Source organism: Orcinus orca, chromosome 16, assembly GCF_937001465.1.
Source record: "Orcinus orca chromosome 16, mOrcOrc1.1, whole genome shotgun sequence".
In the NCBI taxonomy this organism is placed as follows: Eukaryota; Metazoa; Chordata; class Mammalia; order Artiodactyla; family Delphinidae; genus Orcinus; species Orcinus orca.
The window spans coordinates 25,696,935-25,713,570 of NC_064574.1; the positions used below are offsets into that span (position 1 = coordinate 25,696,935).

At 43.4% G+C, this 16,636-nt stretch overlaps 2 protein-coding genes across 17 annotated transcripts in view; one reads left to right on the forward strand and one right to left on the reverse strand.

Annotated features, from left to right (window-relative positions):
* PXMP4 (peroxisomal membrane protein 4) overlaps window positions 1–16,636 on the forward strand; it is a 772,061-nt gene that overhangs the window by 483,623 nt on the left and 271,802 nt on the right. The gene's annotated exons all lie outside the window — the stretch shown is intronic.
* RALY (RALY heterogeneous nuclear ribonucleoprotein) overlaps window positions 1–16,636 on the reverse strand; it is a 79,673-nt gene that overhangs the window by 38,146 nt on the left and 24,891 nt on the right. For 7 of the 16 annotated variants that reach the window (XM_033433505.2, XM_033433503.2, XM_049698935.1 and 4 more), the window contains one exon: window positions 5,277–5,359. The exons of 4 other annotated variants lie outside the window; for them this stretch is intronic. The gene's annotated coding sequence lies outside the window, so the exon portion shown is untranslated. Of the gene's footprint in view, window positions 1–5,224; window positions 5,360–16,636 lie in introns of all 16 variants that reach the window. 5 more of the 16 variants (XM_049698933.1, XM_033433501.2, XM_033433504.2 and 2 more) reach the window with 1 other exon arrangement.

Here is a 16,636-nt window from a genome sequence, read left to right on the forward strand (position 1 = left end):
TGCAAAAAGAGAAACAGCTTGACTGGGAACACCCAGAAAGTGGGTGACAGAGCACAAACTGGGTTCTATGTCACATGGACTCTCTCATACTCGTTATCTACTCAGTCTCCAACATTCCAGGCCGTTCTGATTTTCTCATTGATATTTTTTTTCCAAATGCTGAGTGACAGGCAGGTCACTGCCCCTGCAGCCGACTCCCAAACACTTCTCGTTGTAGGTAATGGCTCTTCCTTTCTGTCTCTGCTGCAGCGTTAAGCAGGACTGAATCTGAGTCTTCTCTTTCGGCCCCCTCCTCTTTTTTTCCTTTGAATGACAGACAAAGTGACTTTGGAGGCACAGAACTGGAAGAGACATACCAGCAATTATAGAACAAATTTCTACTTCATTCCCTCTTTTTGGAGCTGAGGAAACTGAGGCCCAGAGATATTAAATGCTTTCCCAAGGTTGAGTTAGTAGAACAGGCTTAAGAGCCTGGGTCACAATACTCACCTTCTACTACAATCTGACACTGAACACAGGGTATCAGAATTTATTTCAACCACTAGTGGCTGAACACCAATCCAGACCAGGCATTTTTTCATCATCTCCTATTAGCATCACAATAACTGTATAGGCATTATTGTTCCCATTTTGCAGAGGAGGAAACTACAGCTAGGAGAGGTTAGTCACAAAGGAAATGAATGTCACAGCAAGGATTCAAATCTTTGGCTTTAAAGCTTCCTCTCTTTCCCCAGCAGCATACAGCCTGAGGTTTTTACGAATATACACAATGGTGGGAAAGATGGAGTTAATTAATCTTCCTAAAGACCAGTTATCCAATTAATCTTCCTAAAGACCAGTTATCCTGTAGATAACTTTGTCTATTGCCCTATGCACTTAAGTACACTAACTCTTGATATATTATGCTAACTGAGGAGATGGGGAGGGAGATGAAGGTAAGGGAGACCAGTAGAGACTCCTGATACAAAATGACAGATAACTCAAAGGAAGCAATTTCTGCTTTTGTGTTAATGTGATCTTTTGTAGGATAGTTTTGGGGCTTTTTTCTGCATCTGCCCCATTAGGTCATAAGTCCCCTTTACTCATGTCCTACTCATCTCATGATTCTGGTATCACACTTGCTGATGGACCTTGGTTTCCTGATTTATGGTTTCCCAGCTTGGGTTTTTGATCTCTTGGCCTTATTCTTAGGCTCAGATCCCTACCTCTCTGCCACAGTCAACGGCCTTAAAACTGCCCTCTAGGAGCTGTCAGTCACTCTTCTGTCAGGCTTGCCGCTCCAGTGGGACACAAACATGCCTCATGAATACAGGCAAAAATCTTCAACAAAATATTAGTAAACCAAAACCAACACCATACAAAAAGGATTATACACTATAACCAAGTGGGATTTATTCTAGGAATGAGGTTGGTTTAAAATCCAAAAATCAATAACATAGTGCCATGTTAGTAGAATAAAGGATAAAAACCACACAAACAAAATCCAACATCCATCCATAATAAAACCTCTGAGTAAACTAGAAATAGAAAAGAACTTAACTTGGTCTGATAAAAGAAGTCTACCAAAAAACCCTACAGCTAACATCACTTAATGGTGAAAGACTGAATATTTTCTCCTTAAAATTGGGAACAAGAGGGCTTCCCCGGTGGCACAGTGGTTGAGAGTCCGCCTGCCGATGCAGGGGACACGGGTTCACGCCCCGGTCCGGGAAGATCCCACATGCCGCAGAGCATGCCTGCGCGTCCGGAGCCTGTGCTCTGCAACGGGAGAGGCCACAACAGTGAGAGGCCCGCGTACCGCCAAAAAAAAAAAAAAAAAATTGGGAACAAGGTAAGCGTGTCTGCTTTCACCAATTCTGTTCAACACTGTACCAGAGGTCCTAGCCGGTACAGTCACGCAGAGCGATTTTGTGGACGTTAAGATTATGTCATTCCTCTACTCAAAACTCTCCAGTGGCTTCCTATTTCACTCAGAATAAAGCCCTACATGATCTGAGTCCCTGTCTACCCTTGTGACTTCTTCTCCATAATCCACTCTCCCTATTGCTCGCTTCATCTCTAGCTACACTGACCTCCTTTTGTTCCTCAAGACACTAAGCGTGCTCCTGTTTTAGGGCTTCTGAACTTGCTGAACTCTATGCATGGAATGTTATTCCCCAAGATATACACATAGCTCATACTACTTCAGCTCGTGCATATTTCTGAACAGATTTTATTTTCTCACAGAGGCCTTCTTTCATCACACAGTCCCTCCCTATTCCCTTACCTTGCTTTATTTTATTTTATTTTTTTTTTACCTTGCTTTATTTTTATTCCTATGTATTCATTTGTTTATCCTCCACTAGAATTTAGGATACAAGAGAGAAAACTATTTTCTTCACTGCTACATTTCAAACACTTAAAACTGTGCCTGGCACATGGTGGACACTCAATAAATACACACTGAATGAATGGACGTCTTTAAAAAGATATTCATGTATAGGAGAATGAATAAAGGCGGGGTTGGGAGGGTGGGAACCACTGTCCCAAGAGTCTGAGAAGGACCAAGGTTTTAGGTCATGGAGGAAGAACCAGTGTAGAATAGAAAAAACTTGGTTCTCTAAAGCCAGATTCTTCTAAGTTCTAAGCTTAGGTCTTCCAGTCACTGCCTGTGTATCCCTCTCTAAGTCTCTGGAACTTATAAAATGAGAATATCACCACCTACCTCCCAAGCTGTTATGAAAACAAAATCAATTTATGTATTCAATATAGCACCTGATAATATAGTAGATACTACAAATAATTAAACATTCTGATACCTCTGTCCCTCAAGAAGAACCTAGAACTACCTTAAAAATTACCTAGCTCCACCTTATTGAAATGCATAGATGTCTATAGGGCTGTTGCCCCTAAAGTTTGACCTTCATACCCATTTTAACTTCTCTTTCTTATCATTCTTCTTTTACCTCTCCCTTACTGTTAGCTTTCAGCTCTCACCTCTAGCTGCTGCTAATACAGCTCCTCCTCCCGTTTTTATACACCGCTCTTAATCTTATGGAGGTTTAGAAACCAGATTGCTAAGCTTGTTACAACAAAACGTAAAAATAGGAAAAAATTAGTGCTGTGCAAGGTCTTAAGGATGACAATGCTTTGCTACCTTCTTGTTTTTCAGTTGGACTCTGGAAAATTGAGGATGTTAGATAAATAAGATACTATATGGGTATCAGTATATTATACAATCTTTTACATAGAATCATTCATATTTTAAAATAGTCAATAGTGGAACTTTTCCATAGGGCAGTTGTCACGAAAACAATAAAAGCCAAGCTTGATGCCCAGGCCATGTAAAGGCCAGAAGCTATAGAACATTAGATTAACCAAGACAGAAAGAGAGGACAGCAAGAGTCTGGAGATTCAGAATAGGAGGGTATGTTGGCCAGTGTGGATTCCAAGAGCATCAGGTTAGAGGACAGATCCCTCTGTGCACCCTCAGGCAGGCAGAAGGAAGAACAGAATGCCCCTTGTTACAGAGTATGAAGAGAGTGACCTATGTCACTGGCCAAGAGCGAGAGAAATGGTGGGAAAACTGGAATGCCCACGGCCTCTGATAAGATATGAGACTGCAGTACAAGTGCCTTTTTCACTAGCAGTTGGAGGGTGGGGGTTGGGGGAAGGCAGGGAACCTAGGGCCAGAAGAGGAATAGCCCTCCTGTTCTAACATGCTGGGGATGGACTCTTGAAACCAACTATAATATCTGTACTGGCAGTGGCCTTGGAGCCAGGCTGTGTGAGTGCATTTAAACCTGCACTCTGCAGCCCACATGCTGCAAATCATGGCTGCCAATGCTGCCTGGCTTTGTCTCTGTACCCTGGAAAGACTGAACTTGTGGAAAGACTGAACTTCCGGTAGGGCCTGCAGAAGGAGAGGAGGAGAAGGGCCTGGGAGAAAATTTACAGTGTAAATTTCCAAGGCAAAACCTTCCCTTTTACCTTTGGGGAGTTGGGTGGCAATCAGGTCAGGGACTGAGATGCCAAGGATACTTATAACACTTTCTTCTCACCTCTCATTTCAGTCATGCTGTTTTACAGTTCACAAAGCTTTCCAACTTGCATCTCCCATTTGATTGTCTACAATATCCTGTATGGTTGGTGCACACAAAATAGACATATGGGTGCAGTGAGGCACTCCAATTTACAAATAGGGAAATGGAGATTATCCAAGCGCAAATACTGAACGAGAAGACAAAAACCCAGGTTTTCCAACTGCAACTCAGCTCTCCAGGTCCCGATTTGTGCTGGCCCAAGTGCTTATGGAATCCCACGTGTTACAGGTGTTTTCCTCTCCTTCCAGTCATATTTAGCCTTGGCCTCCGCCTGCTTGAAGGCTCTTCCTTTCCCCCTTACTAAAAATGCCATTGCTCAGAAAGGACCCCCCCAACTCTTGCCTGCCCTGCTGGGCCCTTCAAATAACTAGACCTCCTTCCTGAATCCCTAAGGAGGTCTGTTTTCTTGAACTTTATAAGAAAAATCATGATTCCAGGCAGATTAGCATTCCAAGGAAAGCCTGCCAAGGCAGAGAGAACAATGGTATTCACAGTTAGACTGACCTGGGTTCTAATATCAGCTTTACGGATTCCCAGGTGTAAACCTGGGCAAGTTACTTCAGTTTCCTGAGTCTCAATTCCCTCATCTATAAGATGGGGTTTTGTCTAGTTTAAATGGGATCCATATCACTATTGGTTCTTAATATGTTGATTTCCCTTCCTGTTTCACCATCTGCAGTCTTCCTTCTAAGATTCCCTGGACTTCCCTCTTCACACATCCCCACTCTAATCACTCCGTCCTCACCTCCATTGATGATTACATTCTGCAGGACTGATAAAACCGCAGGATTTTCTGAAGCTGACTCTGGGCTTGGTAGGTCACAATCAAGACTGAAATCAGGAAAAGTCTCTAAGGGCTATGAATTCACGTTAAGAGAGCTTATGGGAGAAGGGGTTTAGTTGCCAGGTCCAGAATACCCCCCAGCAGAAAGCAGCTGGCAGAAGCCAGAAGGAATTGAGCATGCTTTGCTTTATTCATGGCAAATGATCCCACCCTGTCTCATGGCAGCTCCAGGAAAGCAAGTTCAATTCTCCTCCCAGTAGAAAAGGCTGCCTATGACAGTCTCTTAGGCATGGAGTAGAAGAGTAATTATCTGTAAGTTACCTGTACTAAGGGTAAAAATAAGCTCCAAACTAGTTACCTTGTATCTTGGCCCAAGTTTGCCCAGAGTTTGCCTAGGCACTCTCACTCACCAGTACCAAGGCTGAGCTCAGCCAGCAATTTCCTCTTTTGCGTTACAGGGTCAGCACCAACTGTCTCAGGGAAGAGGGCTCACCTATAACAGAGAGAAATCAGTCAGGGTCTTGCTCAGAACAGGCATGAACTTAGGTCAATGATGGCATGCAAAGTTCCTGCCCTTACATGTCTTGCATCCTAGCAAAAGATAGGGTAATAAGTAAATACATAGTTTCAGGTTGTGCTATAAAGAAAAATAAGCAGAGTCAGGAAAGAATGACAAGGAGTGAGAATGAGGTCTATTTTAGATAAATCCGTCAAGGAAGACTTCTCCAAGAAGCAATTGCTAGACAGAGACCTGAATAAAGTGAGGGGGTTAAGACCTGCAAAGATCAGAGGGAAGAGTGTTTCAGAGAGGGGAAATAAGTGCAAAAGCCCTGAGGCAACAATAGGCAAGAGTAAGCTTGTTATGCTAAAGAACAAGAAAGTCAACATAGAATACAGTGATGGGAAGAATGAGGTTCCTCCAGGCTTCAGTAACCTGGAACCCAGCTGGGACAAACTTTCAAGCACTCTGAGATTGATTTCAGGTTTCTCTGCTCACCTCCTCCTCTGCTGGGTAAGGGACAGAGAAACTCCTATATATTTCTTGGAATGTGGGGTAAAGAGAAAACAGAGAAACTCCTATGTATTACTTGGAATGTGGGGTAGAAATGACTGGGGTAAGGAGAATAGTAGCACACGCCAGGCACTGTTGTAAACCCTTTATTTGTATTAACTCATTTAATCTTTACAAACTCTTGTAAGGTTGGTGTGTTATTACATTTCCCCATTTTACTAATGGGGAAACAGACAGAGAAGTTAAGTAAATTTGCCCCAAGTCACACAGCTAATAGATGGTAGACCTGGGACTTTAACCCTGGAAGTCCAACCTCCGGGGCTTGCCTTCTTAACCACACACTATACCACTTCTCAAAAACAGAAGAAAAAACACAGGAAACGCATTCTCTAGTCCTAGCTGACATGGCTCACAGCCCCCATTTATACCCAAGTCTGAGATCCTCTCCATTTACTTGCAGTCCAAGTTTTTTACTGAATACCAGTTGAATGACTCCCGAGTCCTTCAGCCAGGTGGTTCCAGAGGATACTGTGATCACAAAGCTATGATGATAACCACGACAACAATAGCCATTTAATAGCCACTAACATTTAATGCACACTTTGAAATAGACTAGGTACTGGGCTAAGCACCTTACATGTACTATTTTATTTCAGAGAAGGAATGACAGTTGCTCTAAGACCTGGGTAGAGGGATCTGTGAGGGGCTCCACTCCTGAACAAAGCAGCAAACACAGGGAACTAAAGGATCCCTGTAGGGCAGGGTCAAAGCACAAAGGCAGACATACTAATGGGTGGGTGGTAAAGGAAAGGACTATCAGCACCTCCAATCAACATGTCAACAAACTGAACTCATCTTCTATTTCCTAGCCCCCATGTTTCACCAACAATTCTCCAGAAGTACATTTTTTTTAACATCTTTATTGGAGTATAATTGCTTTACAATGGTGTGTTAGTTTCTGCTGCATAACAAAGTGAATCAGCTATATGTATACATATATCCCCATACCCCCTCCCTCTTGCGTCTCCCTCTCACCCTCCCCATCTCACTCCTCTAGGTCGTCACAAAGCACTGAGCTGATCTCCCTGTGCTATGCGGCTGCTTCCCACTAGCTATTTACATTTGGTAGTGTATATATGTCAATGCTACTCTCTCACCAAGTACATATTTAGACTTCAAAATGTTCACTCATGCTCTCCAACCCCTTCTTCCCTCATTCCCACAATTGCCAAGTCCTTGTAGGGGTTTTTTTTGTTTTTGTTTTCAGTCTCTAACAGCTCTACATCCAAATCATCTTCTTTATTCCCTACTGTGTCAACTTCCTCTTGGTTCAGGATCTCATTATCTCCTGCCTGCACTGCTGGAATAATTCTTAGAATTTATTGACATTACAAGGACAGGCTGTTACAGCAGCCTCTTCCCTGGTCTCTCTTTCACTAGTCTCCCCCGATCCTTCCTGTTCCAATCTATTGAGCCCACACTGCCAGACTAATGTTCCTAATGCCACTCCCCTGCTCAAAAAAATGTCATGGCTCCCAATCACCTCAGCCTTGCTCTCTAGACTCTCATACCATGGGTCTGGTCACCATCTACCTTACCTCTACTGTGGGCTTTCCAGCTCCCATACTTTTATCCATGTTGTTGCCTCACCTGGAACGCCTGTCTTCATTTGTACATATTCAAATCCTTCTTAATCTTCAAGGCCTAGCAATTCAGTGAAGTTATCCTGAAGCCTTTCTTACCTCTCTGTCATGTTCTTGAAACATCTCTGGCTGTGACTCCTACCTGGCTCTGGCCTCACCATCCACTAAGGCTTCAGAACACTTCCCCTGTTGTTCTTCCTTGTAAAGATTCCTACTGCTTCCAGACAGGGAAAACCTAGTCAGTTAAGATTTCTGTTCGAATTCCTACTACATACAAACATTTATTTATTTATTTATTCATTCATTTATTTATGGCTGCATTGGGTCTTTGCTGCTACGTGGGGTTCATTCGTTCATTCATGTATTTATTTATGGTTGCGTTGGGTCTTTGCTGCTACAAGGGGGCTTTCTCTATTTGCAGCGAGCGGGGGCTGCTCTTCGTTGTGGAGCAGATTCTCTAGGCGCATGGGCTTCAGTAGTTGTGGCGTGAGGGCTCAGTAGTTGTGGCTCACAGGCTCTAGAGCGTAGGTTCACTAGTTGTGGCGCACCGGCTTAGTTGCTCCGCAACATGTGGGATCTTCCTGGACCAGGGCTCAAACCCGTGTCCCATGCACTGGCAGGAGGATTCTTAACCACTGTGCCACCAGGGTAGTCCCCTACTACTCTTATCTTACTCTAAATCTATCTCCTAGCAAGAGACCTGAGTTTTAATCTGAGCCTCAGATTCCTTAACTACAAAATGGGGATACAATTCCAATCCAGCCTACAATATAGGGATTTTGTAAGAATCAATGTGACAACAGGAGAGGAAAGGGGAAGGGTTGAGATGGGAGACCCAGCCAAATCTTTAACAGCTCTTTTTGTCAGCTGCAAAACCCCAAGTCTTCTACCCAATTAATCGAAAACAATTCCTGGGGCTTCTTAGCCATGGTCACAACTCTGGGTTAGGGGTTATAGAGGATGCAGGGATGAATGAGAACAAATCTTATCCTTAGGCTCCTGGCAAGAACTGCGGAGTAAAGTCCTAGTAGGACTGTGTCAGCTTCCTACAAAGGATGACTAAGAATATTAGGCAGACTATGGAAAACAGTATGGAGGTTCCTTTAAAAACTAAAAACAGAGTTACCATATGATCCAGCAATCCCACTCCTGGGCATATTATCTGGAGAAAACTCTATTCGAAAACATACATGCACCCCAATGTTCACAACAGCACTATTTACAATACCCAAGACATGGTAGTAACCTAAATGTCCACCAACAGATGAATGGATAAAGATGTGGTGTGTACACACATACATACATACACACACACTCACACACACACAAAACATTACTCAGCCATAAAAAAGAATGAAACAGGGCTTCCCTGGTGGTGCAGTGGTTGGGGATGCAGGGGACACAGGTTCAAGCCCTGGTCCAGGAAGATCCCACATGCCACGGAGCAACTAAGCCCGTGTGCCACAACTACTTAGCCTGCGCTCTAGAGCCCACGAGCCACAACTACTGAGCCAGCATACCACAACTGCTGAAGCCCCGCAATGAGAAGCCTGTGCACCGCAACGAAGAGTGGCCCCCACTCACCGCAACTAGAGAAAGCCTACGCCCAGCAAAGGAAACCCAACGTAGCCAATAAATAAATAAATAAATAAAAGAATGAAACAATGCCATTTGCACCAACATGGATGGACCTGGAAACTATCATACTAAATGAAATAAGTCAGAAAGAGAAAGACAAATACCATATGATATCACTTATATGTGGAATCTAAAATATGATACAAATGAATATTTACAAAATAGAAACAGACTCAGAGACACAGAAAACAACTTATGGTTACCAAAGAGGGAGGGGGGTGGGAGAGGGATAAATTAGGAGTTTGGGATTAGCAGATACAAACTACATATCAAATAAACAACAAGGACCTACTATATAGCACAGGGACCTATATTCAATATCCTGTAATAAACCATACTGGAAAAGAATAGGAAAAAGAATGCGCGTGCGCGCGCACACACACACACACACACACACAAACGCGCGCGCGCGCACACACACACAACTGAATCACTTTGTTGTACACTGGAAACTAACACAACATTGTAAATCAACTATTCTTCAATTTTTTAAAAAATTTGAAAAAAAAGAACATTAGGCAGGACCTAACAGTTTCAAAAGTGCTATGTATTATAAAAGTGGAAAAAGAAACCAGTCTGGGGCTTCCCTGGTGGCACAGTGGTTAAGAATCCACCTGCCAATGCAGGAGACACGGGTTTGAGCCCTGGTCCAGGAAGATACCACATGCCGTGGAGCAATTAAGCCCGTGTGCCACAACTACTGAGCCTGCGCTCTACAGCTCATGAGCCACAACTACTGAGCCCATGTGCCACAACTACTGAAGCCCGTGTGCCTAGAGCCCGTGCTCCACAACAAGAGAAGCCACCACAATGAAAAGTCTACGCACCGCAACAAAGAGTAGCCCCCACTCGCAGAAAGCCCGTGCGCAGCAACAAAGACCCAATGCAGCCAAAAATAAATAAATAAGAAATTAATTTAAAAAAAAAAAAAGAAAGAAAGAAATCAGTCTGACTAGAAGTGGCCTCAGAAGCTTCATTAGAGCAAGGGCTTAGGTCAGGCCTTGATGCAGGGTGACAGGAAGACGTGGGCTACTATGCACCAGGCACTGGGCTAGGTGGTATGCTGGTAACCCTTGTAATACCCTGTGAAGCAAATGATGGCATGCCCATTTTATAGCCAAGGTAACTGAAGATAGGGAGGAGGCTAAGTGTGTCATTCAAGGTCAAACAGCTGGTAAGTAGCAGAGCTAAGATTTGAACCTAGGTCTGCTTTACTCCAAAGCCTAATGTGCTTGCTTACTTACTTCATGGTCTGCCTTACTCATTATGTAGCAACATGAAAAGGGACCAGATAAACTCTGAAGTTCTTTCTACCTCAAAAATCCAATGACTTGAATGGGGGTTGGGGAGAGAAGAGAGGAGCGAAGAGGAGGTTTACTGCTGCTATGTCTTTCCCATAAGACTGTGACCTTACGGCAGGTTTAGGGTCTTTTTAACTAAAATGCCCAAGTATCTGACACAGCCTGGCACGTAGGAGACATTAAGTATTTAGGGAACCTGTGAGTGAATAAAACACCAGCCCTATCAACCTTTGTTCTAAGGTCTAGAAGTAAGGTCCAAAATCTCAAGCTCCACGTTCTGACTCTCAGCCCCAATATCTATATCAACTACCTACTAGTCTCTCAGCTGAAGGTACCCTTTTCCCACTCTTGTTTTCAGGAGTTAGGGAAGAGATGAGAAGAGAAACGGATAAGAAAGGAAGTTAGGTGGTTAACAGATAAAAGAGAGGTAGAAGAAAGGGGTGAAAGGAGAGAAGGTAAGGAAGGAAACAAAAAGGAAGGGGGTGCCAGGGCAGGATTAAAATGTCTGACACCTAGACTTTGAGAAAAGTTTCTTTTTCCTTCTGATTCCAGAAACAAAATTGTTTTTGTTTTTTTTTTAAGAGCAGTAGTAGGAATTCCTCTTTATATATTTTAAATGGAAGGAAATTGCTTGTCCAAATCCCAGACCAAATCTGTCAGCAGGAGGTAAAGTGAAATTCCTCAGGGCTCCCATCCTCAGTTCTCACCTTCCTGCCCCAGCCTAACCCTTGCTCGCCTGGTTTAGGCTGAGGCCTGCAGAGATCAGAAGACATGAAGGTTCTTCCTCTATTCCTCTGCTCCTTCTACAAAGGTTGCTCCAGGCTAATAAGCCCTGATATACATATTATATACAGGTATCTCTCTTTCTTACTAAATCAACAGAGAGAGCCCTGGGCTAAGAGAAAACCTAAAGGCTAGTTCCAGTTCTACCTATAATGCACTGTGTGACCTTGTCAAGTCATTTCACCTTCCTGGGCCTTTTTTCCATATCTGTAAAATGAGGGTGATAGTATCTACTATTCTGGAGGATTTTTTGATGGATCAAACAAGATTGTCAAGAAACAGTTTAACTGTTTAAATCTATTTAGTTTGATATAAAGGTAAAGAAGGAATGAGGGGATGGTCTCTTTAAAAAAATGAAATAAAATAAAAAGAGGGCTGTACCACCTTTCACTTGAAGAGATCTGCTCTGAGTGAAAAGACTTAGGAAGAGCTGTGGCAGAGACTGTCACTGTCTGCACCTCCATCAAAAGACAGTAAAGCACCAACTGAGACTGAAAAAGTTCAAGAGCTACATGTATGCAAATACCAACAGTTCCAAGTACAAAGAAGGTAAGAACCAGTAGAAGCCACATATTACTCAGGGAAAGTAACAAAAAGTAGTAATGACCAATTTAGTGGTGAAGAGCTCAGGCTCTAGAATCACACACCTGGGTTTGAATCCCAGCTCTGTCTCTTACTAGCTTTGTGACCTTAGGCAACGTATTTACCTTCTGTGCCTCAGTTTCCTACATTTGTTTTAAAAGGTTCCTGCTTCATAAATGTGTTATTGGGAGAAATAAATTAAATAGCATGGGAAAGCCCTTACCTCAGGGCCTGGCATAAGTGACTTAATGATAGATATTATTTTTCCATTTAAATACCACAAAGGATGAATCAAGCAATAAAAAAGGCCTAGGAGAAAAGAAAGAAATGTACATTTGCTATTACCTTATTATGTACCATTAAGATCCAAAGCCTTAATTATTCTTATTTATTCCTAATAACCTCTTGAAATCCATAGAATTATCCCCATCTTACAGGAGGAAACTGAGCCTCAGAGAAGTAATTTGTCTAAAACCACACAGCTGGGAAAAAGAACTTATTTCAATAGGTCTGACTGCAAAACTGTGTTCTTTCTACTACATATATACCTTGCACTTTCTCATGCTCAAAAATAAGGCGTCCCCCACATACCAAAATAGGCTCCAATAATGAAGTGTTAGGGAATGGACCAACTTCTCCCATTTTGTACTCGATGAAGCAACTATTGGTTTTGTATGCCTGGGGAAAAGATGGGCAGGGGTGAAATGCACGTGCACCATCAAGTTCCAGAGTTGCAGACTGGACTTACCAGGCCTTCCCAAGGGGCTCTCATATTTGTCACAGTAAAAGAGGAGACAGGGCCTTTTGCCAAACTGAATACCACACCCTAAATGACAAGATGTTCTAGTGTTGTAACAAACAGGCAAAAAGTCATGAGAGGTGCCAGGGCAGAACTCAAATACCTGATCAAAACACCTTATACCAGGAGGGAATACAATGCTACGTATGAACACTTTTGCAAGAGTCAGCATGTACTGTGTCCTGAGTGTGCACATTGTCCCTATTTCTGGGAAGCACTTTACTATGGCCCAGATGATTGGAAGTTTACTCTTAAGACAAGCACTCCTTCCCTTGGGCCAGACTATTATTTTGGTGCATTCCATTAAAAAATAATAATAATTTAAAAAAAAAAAAAAGGGAACAGGTTCTTACAGGAGTATATGGAAACCAGGAATCTAGGGCTGGTAAGTAGGGGAAAGAAGCCAGGAAGTAAATTAAGAAAAATCTGAGAGAAGAACTGGGGCCTGGATATCAAAAGCTTTGGGTAGGGTGGGGAGCCAAGCAAAAGACCTAAGACAAGAGAAAGGGAGTGCTTCAGGGGGCTAAGAAGATATTTTGATAGGAGAAATTATTTCCTACATTTGTAAAACAAATTTTTTAAAAAAATAGTACGTCCCAGGGACTTCCCTCGTGGCGCAGCAGTTAAGAATCCACCTGCCAATGCAGGTGACAAGGGTTCGAGACCTAGTTCGGGAAGATCCCACATGCCATGGAGCAACTAAGCCCGTGCACCACAACTACTGAGCCTGTGCTCTGGAGCCCGCGAGCCACAACTACTGAAGCCCGCACACCTAGAGCCCGTGCTCCGCAACAAGAGAAGACACTGCATGAGAAGCCTGCACACCACTACAAAGTGTAGCCCCAACTTGTTGCAACTAGAGAAAGCCCACGCACAGCAACGAAGACCCAATGCAGCCAAAAATAAATAAAAATAAATTAATTAAAAAAAAAATAGTACGTCCCTATAAAACCTCTGGTGTTTAGAGTAGAGCAATCTCCAGGGCATACAGGAAGACTGACTGAAAGAGGTGTTTCTTTTTCTTTTTATTGTTTTTTTGGCTGTGTCGCATCTTACTTGTGGCACGCAGGATCTTTCACTGCAGTGCGCGGGCTCCAGAGCACGCAGGCTCTCTAGTTGAGGTGCATGAGCTCAGTAGTTGCGGCACGCAGGCTTAGTTGCCCCACGGCATGTGGGATCTCAGTTCCCTGTCCAGGGACTGAACCCGTGTCCCCTGCATTGTAAGGCAGATTCTTTACCACTGGACCACCAGGGAAGTCCCTGAAAGAGGTGTTTCTAAAGTGATATCTTCCTCAGAAGAGGGAAGGAAAATAGAAGCTAGGTTCTCTAGGCCTCCGGGGTGACAACCGAGGCAGGAGTGAGCAGCCACAGGACATAATCTTAGCATAACAGCTCCAGGTTCAATCAGGCAGGGCTCACCTGCAGGCAGTCTCAGACCCATTTCTGCTACAGTCAGCACTTGAAGATGCACAACTGCTCATAGACAGTAGGGAGTATAAGACTGGCCATAGAGCAAATAGTCCTTGTCCCAGGAGCCACACTTGCCAATCTGTTTTAGTTCTGTCCAGCTTGCCCCCTAACCTCTTGGCCTCGAAACTCTAACTGCTTCAATCTTCGTGAGGCCTGCTTTTCCCAGCCTGGATCAAACACCATGGTCCTGCCGTTCTAGACTCCTTCCAGTCACAAGAATACCTGACCTTGACTCTTATGAGTGGCTCTATTGTGTGTTGCCTATGCCCTGGCATAATAAACCAACTGGCTGTGTTGCCATGGGGGTTAAAAAAATTACCTCACAACATAATAAAAATGCAGCCAAGTCACAAAATGACTCAGTAAAACCCACTTCTACTCCCCAACAAAGACAGGTGTCAGGATGCCCAGCATATCACAAAAAGAGGCCCTGGAGTGCAGCTGCCTTCTTAATGACAGGTGACATTAGCGCTCCATGAGCCCAATCCATGTCCATGTATGAGAACACTATACATGCCATAAATAGATGAAACTCAATCCAGGCAGTCTCTAGGCTGCCTGGAAGAATGTCCAGAGAATACAACAGACCTGCAAGACAACCATTCTTGCCTCTGCTTTTTCTGGGCAGCTAACAGCATTTCTCCTTCCTCAGCTGAAGCTGCCTCCAGTTTCCCCTTTCTCCTTCCCTGAAAGACCAACCCCAAAGGAATCCTCAAGGGAGGCACAAGTAATTACTGTTTTCTTTTCTCCATGCTAATGAAACAGTTGGAAGGTTCCCCTTCCCCCTCTTGAGCTGGAAGCCAGAATCTAAGGCTTTATAATCTGTAACCAACACACCAAAGCTGGGGCCAGACAGTGCTCTGCAACTGAACTGTACAGAAGATGGCTTTTTGTCCCTGATAAGACCAGAGCTGGAAGAGGCCCCACCATTTTACAGAAGGAGTGGTAAGACCAGAGTGAGAGGATCTGTCCAAAGTCACAGAAGGAAGGCAGTGGCAGGGCCAGAATCAGTCTCCTTACTCCCAATCAGGGCACTTCCCACATCATCCCATCCCACATTCTGTACTAGACTTCCTCTAGTACAGAATAAATTTGGAGGTGTCCTCAGTGTACCTGGAAACTGGAACTACAAATTTCAAGTTTACATACCAGTTTTTGAATAGGTATTTAAAAAGCAATGACAATGCTCTGCAGAAGTGGACTCAGTCCCAGAACTGGGGTTCTGGGGCAGAAAGCCGGGATCTGAGAGACAATGCCAATTTTACCCCAAAATTTAAATCACAAGTAGATGGTCAGGCAAAAAAACAATCTGTTAATTTTAGTTGGGATTCAGCTCGGTTACATGAAGACTGTAGATACCAAGGGTGGGGTCAGAACTAGCCTTAAGAATGAATTTCAGGTCTGGCAGATAAAAGACCACTTTAGTATAGAACACTAGGACCTCATATTTCACAGATGAAGAAATCGAATCTAGCACTATTTTTTTTTTTTCATACATGTGTTGTTTAGAAGGCACCCAGTCTCAGGTGTTTTTGTTCTAGCAGCCCAAACGGACTAAGACACATGGCTTTATCCTAAATGTCAGAGGACTGTCTGCTAAGGAGACTGACCAGTGATTATCTTACTTAATTTTCTGGCCAACTGTCCATGTCATTGCTTCTTATCTCAGGGTAATCACAGAGTTTTGTCCAGAAAACTAATTTTGGGGGGAACTTCTCTCTTTCGCTTGGTGGGGAGTATTTGTCCTCATTTTTATTGGGGTTACCCCATTTATCTGTTTTTATCTCATCTTTCAGGAATTCCTCATTGTTTTATCTATTGGGAGTATTTCTCCTAGTCTTCCAACTATGTCACAGATCTCTAGCAGACGATCACTCATGCCAAAAACCGAATCTGGAAACTGGATTAAGACAATTTCGTAGTTTAAATAACAACACCAAAAGGGAGACATGTCTTTAAAAAGAATTTAACAACCGACAGATATTTGCAAAATCTCAGTTCAGTACTTTATACAATGGTTATCCTTCAAAACATACAAACTGGGATCTGCCATAACTTGTGCTGTGATATCCCCAAGTGACATCTCCCCTTGTTGCAGGAAAGACAGTGGGGCACGAGAGGATGCTCACGTCCCAGGTCTTAGGCGAGTCCCTGGGATGGCCGCCGAGTGTGGGTTCTTGAACAGGAAAGCATTCAAGAGCGAGCCAAACTAAAATGAAAGATGGTTTACTCAGGGAGAAACAGACTCCACAGGCAAGAGTGTGGGCCATCTCAGAAGGTGAGAAAGGCCTCGAATCTAGCACTATTGGGTGCATCACAGGGAAAAAGACCCAGGGTGAAGCAGCAGACTGAAGGATGCTATGGCTCAGAGCTAGCCATGACCTGCCTGCCTAGCCATGGTCAGAGAAAAAGGAAGACAGAGCCTCTGGGAAAAGGAGCCAGCATATGCAAAGGCTGTGCTGAGAAGAAAATGGTTCAAGTTATTAAACTGGACTAATTTGTAGAATCTAACACAATTTTTAAATCTTTTTTATTTTTTTAA